At 39.8% G+C, this 15,563-nt stretch overlaps 1 pseudogene; it reads left to right on the forward strand.

Annotated features, from left to right (window-relative positions):
• Nucleotides 1-275: 275 nt before the first annotated feature.
• LOC101101407 lies at nt 276-889 on the forward strand (annotated as a pseudogene).
• The last annotated feature ends 14,674 nt before the right edge of the window (nt 890-15,563 follow it).

A 15,563-nucleotide genomic window follows, 5' to 3' on the forward strand; every position in this document is an offset into this window, starting at 1 on the left:
AATAATAATTCTTCAAGTCTTGCAAGAAAAAATGGCATCCAACAAACCAAAAAGCAGACTCAACTATGGAAAACAAACTGATGGTTACCAGAGGAGAGGTGGGTCTTGGGGGGGGGGGGGGGGGGGGAGATGGGTGAAAGAGGTGAAGGGGATTAAAGAGTACACTTACCTTGATGAGCACTGAGTAACATATGGAATTGCTGAATCACTATAGTGTACACCCAAAACAAATAAGATACTGTATGTTAACTAAGTGGAAATTAAAATAATTTTTAATGGCATCCAATTAAAATATATTGCAAAAAGTGGGAGAGAAAAATAATGGAAAGAGTAATAAAGTGGAAAAGACAGAGCCTGAAGAATTTTGGTGGAGAAAGTACTGGATGGATGCCTAATGACTGGGAAAGTGGAGTATTTCCTGAAGCGGAAGGGAATTAGTGACAATGCTGAAAATACTTGGGAACCTGAAGAAAATTTAGATTGTCCAGAGTTAATTGAAGCATTTCTTAATTCTCAAAAAGGAGATACAAAAAGAAAACCTTTATCTGACAGTGAATCTAACGACAGCAAATCAAAGAAAAGAGATGCCACTGATAAGCCAAGGCTTTACTGGAGGTCTTGACCTAAACAAAAAATTAGTGCCGTAGACAGCAGTGGTGAATTAATGTTTGTCATAACATGGCAATATTGAGATGAGGCACAGCTGGCCAAAGAGGCAAATATGACGTGTCCTTGAATTGTAAATGCTTTTTATGAACCGAGACTAACTCAGCATCTATTTAAATTCCAGTTAGTTAACATAAGTATAATATTAGTTTCAGGGATAGAATTGAGTGATTCATCACTTACATACAACACCCAGTGCTCATCTCAACAAGTGCCCTCCTTAATGCCCATCACCTATTTAACCTATTCCCCCATCCACCTCCCCTCCAGTAACCATCAGTTTGTTGTCTATAGTTAAAAGTCTGCTTCCTGGTTCGCTTCTCTCTTTTTTTTTCCCTTATGTTTATCTGCTTTGTTTCTCAAATTCCACACATGAGTGAAATCACATGGTGTTTGTCTTTCTCTGAATGGCTTATTTTGCTTAGCATAATACTCTCTAGCTCCATCCATGTCATTGCAAATGCCAAGTTTTGGTTCTTTTTGATGACTGAGAAATATTCCATTATGAATATATATATATATATATATATATATATATGTACACACACACACATATATATATATACACACACACACGAGTATATATACACACACACATATTATATATATATATATATATATATATATATATTCGTGTGTGTGTGTGTGTATATATATATATATATATATATATTCCATTGTGTGGTATATATACCACATCTTTATCCATTCATCAGTCAATGGACATTTGGGTTCTTTCTTTAAATTGGCTATTGTTGATAATGCTGCCATAAACACTGGGATGCATGTGTTCCTTCCAATTACTATATTTGTATCCTTTGGATAAATACCTAGTAATGCAATTGTTGGATTGTAGAATAGTTCTATTTTTAACTTTTTGAGAAATCTCCATACTGTTTTCCAGAGTGGCTACACCAGTTTGTATTCCCACCAACAACATAGAGCATTCCCCTTTCCCACATACTCACCAACACCTGTTGTTTCTTCAGTTATTGATATTTGACACTCTGACAGATGTGAGGTGGTATCTCACTGTAGTTTTGATTTGTATTTCCCTGATGATGAGTAATGCGGAGCATCTTTTCATGTGTCTGTTGGCCATCTGTGTCTTCTTTGGAAAAATGTCTATTCGTGTCTTCTGCCCATATTTTAAGTGGATTATTTGTTTTTTGAGTGTCGAGTTTGAGAAGTTCTTTATAGACTTTGGATAATAACCCCTTAACAGATATGTCATTTGCTAATATCTTCTCCCATTTCAAAGGTTGTCTTTTAGATTTGTTGAATGTCTGGGACACAAGAGGGGACATTTTTTAAAATATAATTTATGGTCAAATTGGCTTCCACACAACACCCAGTGCTCATTCCAACAAGTGCCCTCCTCAGTGCCCATCACCCACTTTCCCCTCTCCCCCACCCCCCCCCATCAACCCTCAGTGTGTTCTCTGTATTCAAGAGTAACAGGGGAAATTATTCACTCTTCTGGGAGTGCTTCCCTGAGAGCAGCAAGCATGGAGGCCCCTCACTGAGGACAAAGTAACTGGCTGGTGCCAGTTGAATGTTTGTGTCCCAACATTTTTCAGATCACTATTTTCATGCTGTCTGCCTCTGGGTTGCTTGTCTGTCTGGAGGAATGCAGTGCAATTTGGGTTCTATCCCAGCCAAGCCTGCTGAATTTTAAAACTCTAAATTCCAGAGACATGCTGTGGCTGGGGTCTGTGCTGATCTCCTGGGGAAGGGTCTCACTGTGCAGGGACTGATGCAGGTTTGACTGAGAAGGGCAGTGGCACCAAAATGCAGGGGTGTGGGATTTGCAGCAAAGCAGGCTAAACAGTCAGTGTCTCAGCACCCCAGCAGGTATCTCTGGGCCCATGCTAAGGGACGGCGGGGGGGGGGGGGGCACGATGGGAGTGGCACCCTCTGGCTCTTTTGTCCCCAGAGAAGGGTCTCTACAAAAGCCACCTCTCACAGATGTACTCTAAGAAGAGTGACAGTCTCTCCCCATGTGCCTTAGGAAACCCTTAGATGGCGCCATCTGCCGTGGCACTGCTTGCCTGCCTTCTCTCCAGGAGTAGGATAGCACCCTCAGGGCTCTATCCCAGCCAAGCCCTCGGACCCCTAAAACTCCAGTCTTAGGAGCCCCACTGGTTGCAAAAACTCAAAGATCAGCCCCTCTCATTCTTTCAGCCAATGGTTTTGGGGAAGCGTTCTCCTTGTGTGCATCCACTCCACTCTCGTCTTTCTCTGTGACCAGGGTCCCCTCCCCTCTGCAGCACCTGCAATCTGTTTCTCCCCTAAACCACATCTTTCCATATCCTACATTCCTGTATGTAGATTCTTCTCTCCCTCTAGTTGTGCAGTTTGTTCTGTCAATCCTCAGATTGATTTCTTGGGTATGCAGAATGATTTCATATTTGCCTAGCTGTGTTTGAAAGACAAGGCAAGCCTAGAGTTAGTCCTCCTACTACACCACCATCTTATCTCTCTGTCTAGCACTGGTTACTTTGAATAAATACTGTCTGCGTTGTTTTTTTTATCAGAAAAGAATATTTGAGATTATGTGTTATTTTGACCATTATATTATCACTTGAGGCCATATATTATTTCCTTTGCATTAGAGAACAGCTTTTCTAAATGTTGGTGGAAATCCCCATAGTTATTACTCAATCAGAATTTGTATTTAACTCCTATATGCCTAAGGACCATTCTGGATTTTTTGTTATTTGGGGTTTTTTCATGTGTATATATAACACATATGTAAATGGTTTTCTTTTTCTTTTCTTTCTCTTTCTTTCTTTCTTTTTCTTTCTTTCTTTCCTTCCTTCAACATTCACCAAAACAAAACAGAATTTCATAACCATGGATAAGCCCATGTTTCTTGGATGCCATCATTTTGATGGCAACTAAGAAATAAGTCACTTCGGGGCGCCTGGGTGGCGCAGTCGGTTAAGCGTCCAACTTCAGCCAGGTCACGATCTCGCGGTCCGTGAGTTCAAGCCCCGCATCGGGCTCTGGGCTGATGGCTCGGAGCCTGGAGCCTGTTTCCGATTCTGTGTCTCCCTCTCTCTCTGCCCCACCCCCGTTCATGCTCTGTCTCTCTCTGTCCCAAAAATAAATAAACGTTGAAAAAAAAATTAAAAAAAAAAAAAAGAAAGAAGTCACTTCAAATCAAATTGAAATTTTTCCTAAAGCCCTAAACTTTCAAATTAAATAGATAATTTTATAATTAATTGGATAATTTAAAGTAAATGATTTAAATTGGACAATTAGGCTCTTTCCATAACGTGGCTATTGTTGAAAGTGCTGCTATAAACATTGGGGTACAAGTGCCCCTATGCATCAGCACTCCTGTATCCCTTGGGTGGTTTATATACACAATGGAATACTACGTGGCAATGAGAAAGAATGAAATATGGCCTTTTGTAGCAACGTGGATGGAACTGGAGAGTGTGATGCTAAGTGAAATAAGTCATACAGAGAAAGACAGATACCGTATGTTTTCACTCTTATGTGGATCCTGAGAAACTTAACAGACGACCATGGGGGAGGGGAAGGAAAAAAAAAATGGTTAGAGAGGGAGAGAGCCAAAACATAAGAGACTCTTAAAAACTGAGAACAAACTGAGGGTTGATTGGGGGTGGGAGGGAGGGGAGGGTGGGTGATGGGTATTGAGGAGGGCACCTGTTGGGATGAGCACTGGGTGTTGTATGGAAACCAATTTGACAATAAATTTCATATTTAAAAAAAATAAATTGGACAATTTAAAAGCAGCCATATCAGAATCCATATCCATATTTTATTTGCAAAAGCCCTGAAAGACTAACAACAACCTCCCCACCCAAATGAGGAAACTAGAGAAGTCCTGGTGTGTTGTAATTAGGTAAGCGAGGTTAGGTAAATGGACTTTTATATTATTTTATTATTTCATTTTATTTTATTTTTAGTTAAATGGACATTTTGGAGATTCCTCCTAGTAAACCATTACTTTACACGTTGAAACGCCTAAAAGAGATTGACTAAATGTGTCTAAATGCAACCAAGTGGGACTAAAAGGTCATGATTCAAGGAATGCCTAAAACTTCATTCTTGGAAACCTAATGATAATCAGATGGTTAAAGATGTCAGCAATTTAGGACCTGCTGCAATAAATGGGTGAACAGACTTCTGTAATCTTAATCCTTGACCTGCATGTGTTTTCTTTATCCCAACTCCTTTTTTACATGTAGGCTCAATCTTCTCAGTATTTGGGTTACTGAGTTCTGCTTCCTAGCAGAAGCTAGGAAAAAAACAATAACTTTGTAGTAATCAGAATGTTATCCAACTGCATATTACTTACTTTAGTGTACACAGTACTCAATAAACAGTTTTATTTTCAAAAAGAAAAAGAAAAAAAGAAACAATGTATTCTTCCCTATAAACTCTAGATAAATTATTTAGTCCTTCTCTTTTTTCCTCACAGATAGAACTGAAGCCCAGAGATATTTATATCTATTCCCTTACTCTGAAATTACCTATGTAATTTGCTTGTGATTGAAAGCTTTCCAAAAACCATTTGGGTCTCCGTGCATCACTCTAGTGACCACATGTTAATTCTAGTAACTAGACTGCAGCCAACACACGTCACACGTGTGTTTCCCCTGCCACCAGTCTTTCACGCCCACACCTTATTACTAAAGCAATTTAAAGAACTGTATTCTGAAACGATAAAACAATTCTTTTCACGTTATTTTTCGCTTCTAGATTTGTCACTTCAGTTGAATGGGACATGCTTACACCACTAACCAGACTGATGACCCACCTTGTGCTGCCCCATCTGTGTATGTGTAGACTCTCTTGGTCCATTGAACAGCCTTTGGCTGCAGTTGTTCACTGACCTGTCTATTGCCCCTTTCAGATCGGGAGTTTCTTTAAGGCAAGAATCATCTCTCGTATGCCTCTAAGTCCCTAATCATCTGGCACAATGCCTGGCACACAGGAAATGCTCAAAAGTTAGTGTTGAATGAACACATGACACATACAATATACTGTCCTATGAGTAAAACCATGTCTGATACACAGAGGAAATTTCATATCAATTTCGACATGCTTTTTTTTTCTCTTTTTCTTTTCTTTTTTAAGTAGGGCCCATGCCCAACATGGGGCTTGAACTCATGACTCCAAGATTAAGAGTTGTATGCTCTGCTAACTGAGCCAGCCTGACACTCCAATATTCTCAACTATAACTGTTATGTGTCTAAATGCAGATTTAAAGTATGTATATATATTACATATATATGTAAATATATATGTAATATATGTACTAATTAGTAATATGTATAATTAGTAATATATTTATATATAAATATAAAATAATATATACTAATATATATAACTATATATGCATGTGTGTGTATGTGTATATATATATACTCGGCCCTTTGCATCTGTCTTTCATTCTAGGAAATATCCTTTATTTCTCTGAGTATATCCTTCATTCTATTTCTCAATCCATGAGATTATATTTTCTCCTAAAACTCCTAGTAATCAAATGTTACAACTTCTATATCTGTTCTCTCTTAACTGCATATTCATAGATTTATCCATTTATTCCATTTATTTATCTCTATCTCTTTGTGCTGTGTTCTAAGAGAAATTTCTTTAGCTTGAGTGCTCAGCTGTATCCATTGGTTCATGCATTAAATTTTTTCCCAGTACTATATTTCTATTGAGGTAATTTACATACAGTGACATGTACAAGTTTTAAGTATAGTTCAATGAGTTTTAGCAAATGTATATAGCTATCTTTCATGAAAGATCTCAATTTATTGTTACCTACAAATCCATCCTGAAAAAAATGAATAATTGAACTTCAGGAAAAAGAAAATGGAGTTCAGAGGAATAAATAGCCATATGAAGTATTACAAAAATGTATTCTTAAATCTAAAGAATCGTTTGTTAAAATATTCAAAATAATCTGACACTAAACTCCAGTTAAAATCAACACAGGAATGAGCAAAGAGGAGGAAGCAGAAGACAAATGCATACTACATTTTTTATTGTTTTAATGGAAGGCTATATAGACACTAATTAACTCTATACATAAGAACAATACATGTAAAGGTTTCTGTTAAATTTTAAGAGTAATCCCAGTAGAGTAACAACAACAACAAAAAAAGTGGATAATCAGAGCATTTTGGTAGGTCCATTGTGAGAAGGTAATATCTGAACTCAAACTGAAAGGGTGAGAAGATCTTACCAGGCAAAGTCGGGAAAGAATATTCCAGACAGAGGAAAAAGCATGTGCAAAGGACCAGGGGCAGCAAAGAGATTGGCATGTCTGAGGAACAGAAAAGAAATCAGTAGAGCTGGAGCTCTGAGAAGAGTGAGAAAGAAGCAGTTAGATCTGAAAGGTAGGAAAGAGGCACCATGCAAGGCCTTTAGACAATTTCAAAGGTTTGGATTTTATTCTAAGTTCTGAGGGAAGCCTTTGAAGTGTTTTAAGCAAGGGACTGATTTATGTTTTTATGAAACCATTATGGAGAACAAGTTACAGAGGAAGAAAAATGGAATTCCGGAGAGTAGGTCAGAGGCAATGGGGACTGGGTTAGGAGACGGCGATGGTGACAGAACAAAGTGGAGGAACTGGGGGAATATTTTAGAGGGAACACTGACAATCCCTGCCTGGATATCCCCGGATATGAGGGGTGACGGAGAGGAGAAAACTGAAGATGTCTCTCAGGCTTCTTGTTTTCACAGAAAAGCTGTTTTATAAGTAGGTGAATGGCTTTCATAACTGGGTGGCCCTCACTGGGCTAGGAAAGGACTCCATCTGAGAAGAGAACAGGGAGTGGGGTGGAAAACCCCTGCCCTATTTCAAACCGTGAAGATGCAGATGCCCTATTAGATGTCCCAGTGCAGGTGTCGTGCACAGACAATACACAAACCTGGCACTGCTGAACAGTTCAGTGATCTTCAAACACAGGGGACTGGTGAGATGATCTCGGAGAGAGTGCATGGATGCAGAAGGCCCAGGGTGGACAACCACGCTTTCCAAATGCCAGCAAGTGAACAAGAAAAGGAGAGGCACAAAAGATGCTAAGGAACAGCTCAGAAGGAGGAAGGTAAACCTCTGTACATCAAATGATCATTTAACATGTAAGTATTTCTTTCAGCTCCAATTAATATTTAAGGATGGTGTTCCATCCAAAGAAAAAAATCCTAATATGTGCTTCAATTTTAGCTATGTGACTCAGTTCCTTCCGTGACGCTGGCTCCCAACTAATGGCTGAATTTTCATTCAGTGATTGTTATCCTCCTTTTCCAAAATCTACATCTCATTATCAGGTCATCCTCAAAGCTACTGAAAGAATTACTAAATAATTCCCTTTTCTCCTCCTGGTTCCCTTTCTCCTCTTATACTCAATCTCACTAACGGAGAAAACAAATGGTGTTCCTGGAGTTGGAGTTAAAAACAACTCTTCCGGAATAGTTATAACTCTATCATTTGATAGAAAGAGAAAGGACATTGGTCTCAAGAAGATTTGGGTCTGAATCTGGCTCCATCAATTTCTAGTTCTTTCACCTTGAGCAAACCCCTGAAATTTTCTGAGCTTGCTTCTTCTTCTATAATGCAGAGAATGTTCCCACCCAACTTTTAGGATTGTTAAAAGTTTTAGAAATAATACACATAAATATTTGGCACAAAGTAGGATTCAATGAATAGTAGCCATGTAATAACATTTTTAATTCCTCCCTGAGAAGACCTAAAAATCTTACTTTCATTGTAATTCAAGAACCCCTCTGCAGATCCATTAAAATATATACTGGTAATATAGTACCACGGACAGGCATCAGAGCTTTGAAGAATAGAAAGAGGAATAAAATATGCTCTGTGGCTTCATGGAACTTTGCTATCTGCCACAATGGTTCTCAAATTTAGAGACATGTCACAATCATCTAAGGAAACTTGGGGGGGGGGGGGCGGAATACAGATTCCAGGCACCACACCAGTAAACTTTGATTCAGTAAATCTGAAATAAAGTCCAAGAATCCAATTCCACCAATCCTACCTATGTACAATGACTCTGATGGACACCAAAATTTAAAAGCCACTAATTGGGTAAATGAGAACCCCTAGCAGGATGTCCTCCTAGTCCATGGTCCAGCATCACAGCATGGTAGGGAAGGGAAACAGAACTTTAGGACAGTTGATCATGAAGGTACTTTTCAACACTCATTCCCCTTCATATGGATTGTAATTCTAGAATTGTATTCCATACAGCAACACAGCTCAGGGGAAAATGGAGGCATACTGCAGGGGAAGTGTGATAGGAAATAACCTACCATAACTTCCTAAGAAAGTGCAGAATTTTCACTATGGCTCTTAAGTCATAAACTAAAAGGGATCATAGAAATTATTCTGGAATGATGTCACCAAATGGCAAAGTAGCCCCAGCCTCCACCCCTGACAAAAATGAACAATTAGACAGCTATCCACAAACACGAGCAGCCCTGAGAGAGGTCAGGAGTCCACCCAAGAAACTTCAGCAACACAATGGAACAAAAAACCTGAGAATAACCACACGAAAAGGGAAGGAAAAATTGTTTCCTTTTGCCTGCATCATTCCATCCTCCAGACTGGTTCTGATGAACACAAGAGGTAACTCCCCAACTAGAAAGAGTTCTCCCCCCCAGAAAAGGGAGAGCAGAGTGAGTGACGAGCTTTGCCAGCCTTTCGGAACCACTTTGGTTTTTACTCCATGCAGAGACTGACAAAGCTGAGGCATATAGAATTGGCTAGGAACAAGGATGAAGGGCAGGAGCTACCAATATCAGCCATGGGCAGAAGTGACCATGGTTCCTAGTGCCCTGCTCTGCAGAGAACACAGCTACTTTCAGCCCTGAAGAAACCAATGACCATTACAGCTATGGACGCATGCAGATTTCACTGATCTTTACCTCACAGGTATTCACACTCAACAGATACCAGCCATCTGAGTCTCTTCTAGCCCCCTACCAAAGTCTGGGATCCAGGCCAGCAGCCACGGCATGGCATGGACTAGGCAGTCCTCTGCAGCTGCATGAATGCAAAATACCACTCTAGACGCCCACAGCTAACCCCCACTACTGTGTATACACTCGGGGCGAGCCCACCTAGCCATGCACTTGCACACCACAAGTCTGGCTCCCGTCAGCCATTTCTACTGCTGGGTGCATGCCCATGGTGAGATCTTGCAGCCATAGAAGTACAAACAGACAGCAAAGGCCCTATAGCTGCTTGTGGACCTGGACTCAGCCCTACCTCCAGTTGCTGGCCTATAGCACCGCATGCACTTACAGCAAGCCCCCCAGCAGTGCACCTGCGTGCCCCCACCCGATCTTTGTCAGCAGCCTCCACTGCTCTGTGCATGCTGTTGGGAGACCCTGCAGCTGGTACACCAACAGCCAGGGCCATCGAGGCTGCCAGTGTACCCCCAGCTGACCCAAGCCTTTGCTGCTGGCCCTGGCCCAGTCCTTCTCTTTATACAAGCAACTGCAACTGGCCCCCACAGTTCAGTGCGTGTGCACAACCAGCTCCGGCCCTAGCTGCTGGACCTGGAGGCACTGCTGAGGACCCCAACAGCCCTTGCAACCACTATGGAGCCCCACAACACTTGACAAGGACCACACACTTGTCAATGCTATGAACCCAAGCAGCCTAACATCACACCCTCCTGAACCAAGAGTCCCTACACATCCCTGTACTTAGCATCCTGCAGGACTAGAACCAGGGTCACAGCACACTCCAGCATGCCCCCACCTGCAGGTGAAGGCCTTTCTTTACGGACGCCAATCCATAAAGTCTTGAAGAGGTGACTGCTTCTTCAAATAAAACAAAAGACAAAAATCACGTGATAATCTCAATAAATGCAGAAAAAGCATTTTATAAAATATAACATATTTTCATTATAAAAATATGCAAAACATTGGAAATAGAAGGAATACACAGCAACATAACAAAGGCCATTTATGACAAGCCAATAACTAGCATCATACTAATGGTACAAAGCTGAAAGCTTTTCCTCAAAGATCAGGAACAAGACAAGGGTGCCCACACTCACCACTCCTATTAAACATAGTGCTGAACAATTAGGCAAGAAAAAAGAGATAAAAGACATCCAAATCAAAAGGAAAGAATAAAATCATCTTTCATTGCAAATGATATGATCTTATATAGAGAAAATCCTAAAGACCCACCAAAAAACTGTTGGATCTACTCAACAACTTCAGTAAAATTTCAGGACACAAAGTCAACACACAGAAATTAGTTGTATTTCTATATACTAACAAACAATATGTGAAAAAGAAATTTAAAAAACAATACCATTTGCAATAGCATCACAAGCAATAAAACACTTAGGAATAAATGTAACCAAGGAGGTAAAAGATCTTTACACCAAAAACTAGAAGACTTAAATGAAAGAAATTGAGGATCACAAACAAATGGAAAGAAATCTCATGTTCATGGATCAGAAAAATTAATATTGTTAAATGGCCAAAGATCGAAGGCTATCTATGGATTCAATGCAATCCCTATCAAATTTCCAATGGAATTTTTCACAGAAATAGAAAAGACAATTCTAAAATCTGAATGGAACCACAAAAGACCCTAAAGAGCCAAAAAAAAAAAATCTTGAGATAGAACAAAGTTGGAGGTATCACACTTCCTGAGTTCAAACTGTACTATAAAGCTACAGTAGCAAAAACAGTATGATACTGGCATAAAAATAGACACATAGACCAATGGAACAGAATTCAGAACCGAGATAAATGCTCAATATACAATCAACTAATATTTGACAAGGCAATCAAGAATACTCAATGGGAAAAGGATAACCTTTTCAACAAATAGCGTTGGAAAGAATGGATAACCACAGGCAGAAAAATAAAACCAGACATCTATTTTACATCACTCAAAAATGAATTTGAATGGATTAAAGACTACAATTTAAGAACTGAAATCATAAAATTCCTTGAAAAACAAAACTTTGGGAATAGCTCTTTGACATCTTTCTTGGCAATTATTTTTAGGATATGACATCAAAAACACAAGCAACAAAAGCAAAAACCAAATATGACTACATTAAACTATAAAGCTTCTACACAGCCAAGGAAACCATCAACAAAATGAAAAGGTAACTTACAGAATAGAGGAAAATTTTTGCCAACCATATATATGATAAGGGACTGGTATCTAAACTACAAAAGAACTCCTACAACTCAATAGCAAGAAAACAATCATTAAAATTGGTCAGAGGAGTTGAATAGACATTTCTCTTAAAAAGACATATAAATGGCCAACATGTACATGAAAAGATGCTTAACATCACTAATCATCAGGGAAATGCAAACCAAAACCACCATGAGATATCACCTCACACCTGTTAGAATGGCCATGATGAGAAACAGAAGAGGGGCGCCTGAGTGACTCAGTCGGTTAAGCATCTGACTCTTTATTTTGGTTCAGGTCATGGACTCATGGTTCATGAGATTGCGTTCCAAGTTGGGCTCTGTGCTGACAAAGTGAAGCCTGCTTGGGATTCTCTCTCTCTCCCTCCCTCTCTCTCTCTCTCTCTCTGCCCTTCCCCAGTTGTGCATGCTCTTGCTCTCACTTTCTCTCTCTCTCTCTCTCTCTCTCTCTCTCTCTCCCAAAATAAATAGACTTTTAAAATAAATAAATAAATAAATAAAAATTTAAAAGTCAAAAACAGAATTACCACATGATCCAGTAATCTCACTTCTAGGTATATATCCAAAGGAAATAAAATTGCTATCTTCAGATATCTGCAATCCCACATTCATTGAAGCATTATTCACAATAGTCAAGATATGAAAACAACCTAAGTGTCCATCTAGGAATGGACAGAAAAAGAAAACGTTATATAAATGGAATAATATTCAGCTATGAGAAAGAGGAAAATCCTGGTCCCTTGAGGGCATTACTTTAAGTGAAATAACTCAAAGAAAAACAAACACCATATGAGCTCACTTATACGTGGAATCTGAAAACATCAAACTCATAGAAACAGAAAGCAGAATGGTGGTTGCCATGCCTGAGAGGGAGAAATGGGGATATATTGGTCAAAGACTACAAACTTTCAGCTATGAGATGTTCTGGAGTATGTTCTAGAGATCTAAGGTACAGTATGGTAACTACAGTTAGCAATTCTCTATCATATACTGGAAAGGTACTGTGACATTGTAGCTTTAATATTCTCTCCATATCAACAACAACAACAAAATGGTAATTATGTAAAGTGAAGGATGTGTTAACAACATGATTATGCTGAACATTTCTTAATATACACATGTATCAAATCATCACATTGTACACCTTAAACTTAAGCAATGTTTTGGGGCACCTGGGTGGCTCAGTTGGTTAAGTAGCCAACTTCAGCTCCAGTCATGATCTCACCGTTCATGAGTTGGAGCCCCACATCAGGCTCTCTGTGCTGACAGCTCAGAGCCTGGAGCCTGCTTCAGATTCTGTCTCCCTCCCTCTCTGCCCTCCCCGCTTTGTGCTCTGTCTCTCTCTCAAAAAGTAAGTAAACATTAAAAAAAAAATTAACTTATACAGTGTTTTATGTCAATTAAATCTCATTGAAGCTGGGAAAAAAAGAGAGGAATTATTCTGTCCAGTGTATCTCTCATTGTGGTCTGTGGCCCACTACAGGGACTTCCTAGAGCCAAACACTGATGCTATGCTTCCAGGAAAGTAATGTGGAATTATATATACTTTCTTTTTGAATGGCTTAAAGATATACTAGTTACTACGACTTTATAAAAATTTGACATTCATGAATAAAAATTATGACACTGCTAGGATGTACTGAGGTCTCCAAATTCAGTGCGAATTCCTCGAACCAGACTGCTGTGCGCCATTCAGCAGACGTGCAAAGCTCCTCCCTGGCACGTGGGCATGCATACAGTCGGCACACCCGTGATTCTCAGAAACATGCTCTATTGGTGCCTCAAACAAGCTGTCCTGAGCCCACTGTGGTATGCTGCCTTTGTTACTTTAGCTAAAATACATTTAGAATTAATGTTTTACTTTTGTGAATTATTTTGTTTCATGAATTCTTGGCATTCTGACTGTAACTTTGTTCCTTTTTTTAGGCTTTGACACATTCGTTTTTTTGTTTGTTTTAATAACTGTAATAGTTTGCTATTGCCCCTATAACAAACCACCAGAAATTTAGTGGCTTCAAACTGCACAAGTTTATGTCTTACAGTTCTTGAGGGCAAAAGCCCACAATCACGGCCGTAGTCAATGTGCCAGAAGGGCTGGCCCTTTCTGTAGGCTCTGCAAGAAGAACCTTTCATTGACTTTTTCCCCACGTCTAGTGGCCACCTGTATTCCCTGGTTTGTGTCCCCACCCTCCATTTCCAAAGCACACCACTCAATCTCTGTCCCATTATCACTCACCTTCTCTCCTGTGGTCAAACTTCCCTCTACCTACCTTTTATGAGGATGCTTGTGATTACATTTAGGGCCCACCCAGATAAACACCACCACCCCCCCATCCCAACATGCTTAATTTAATCATATCTGCAAAGTGCCTTAGCCATACAAAGTAACATTCACAGGTTCCAGAGATTAAGGGCAGGGGAAGGAGCATGATTCAGTCTCCCACGATAGCTATTGCTTTTTATTTTCTGCTTTCTTGCCCTTTTTTAATCTTGCCCAAATCCATAGCACATGTGACTGTGCACAGTTCCATTCATGTAACACCTGTATACTTAGTGACCTAGGCATGGTGGTAAAAGCCAGATATCAAAGTAAACCAGACATGGTGCTTACAATGTAGCAGGGAAGCTGACTTTGAACAAGATGTTACATCTTTAATAATGAGTGTTGCAGAAGATCAAGTAAAGGGTGCTGGAGGTATGATGAAGCAGGCAGTTATCCCAAGCTGTGGTGTCAGGGAAGACTTCTCTAAGATGGATATTTGAGCTGGGACATGGAAGATGAATAGGACTAGTTCGGTGGAGGGGTTGGGGTGGGGTGGGGAAGCTCCTTCTTAATTTCTCACTGGCAAAGGGAATGAGTAAGGTAAGAAGGCGTTGGAACTCTTGTCCCACCTACCTGAATAGATGAATAAACTAAGGTCCACAAAATTAAAGTTACTTCCTAAAGGCCCATTATTCTGACTAAACTTTAAAGTCCTTTAGGAATTGGAAAGAGTGATAACAGTGTTAAACTGAGTAACTTGAGAACACTCAAACTCTGCCTCAGACCAGCTACTTCTCCCCATCCATAGTATCTTAGGAAAATCCATCCACAGAGGGCAACCCATGGTCATTATTAGGCTTTGGCCTCAATACCCAGTGCAGAACTCTTTTGGACTAGGCTGGAAGGGAGCCATAAACCTAAAACCAAAGTTGGACAAACCCATATTCTCCAAATGTCTCCCCACAAGACACTTATTAATTATAAAAGAGAAAATAGAAACTTTTCAGTATAGAAACCTGCAAGGCACTACTTTAATCAAGTGATCATACTTTTCATCACCAATATTTAAACATATCAATATCTTTAGCCTCTACTACAAAGCTGTCATCATCAAGACAGCATGGTATTGGCACAAAAACAGACACATAGACCAATGGAATAGAATAGAAACCCCAGAACTAGACCCACAAACGTATGGCCAACTCATCTTTGACAAAGCAGGAAAGAACATCCAATGGAAAAAAGACAGCCTCTTTAACAAATGGTGCTGGGAGAACTGGACAGCAACATGCAGAAGGTTGAAACTAGACCACTTTCTCACACCATTCACAAAAATAAACTCAAAATGGATAAAGGACCTAAATGTGAGACAGGAAACCATCAAAACCTTAGAGGAGAAAGCAGGAAAAGACCTCTCTGACCTCAGCCG

This window comes from Felis catus, chromosome C2 (assembly GCF_018350175.1).
Source record: "Felis catus isolate Fca126 chromosome C2, F.catus_Fca126_mat1.0, whole genome shotgun sequence".
NCBI lineage: Eukaryota > Metazoa > Chordata > Mammalia > Carnivora > Felidae > Felis > Felis catus.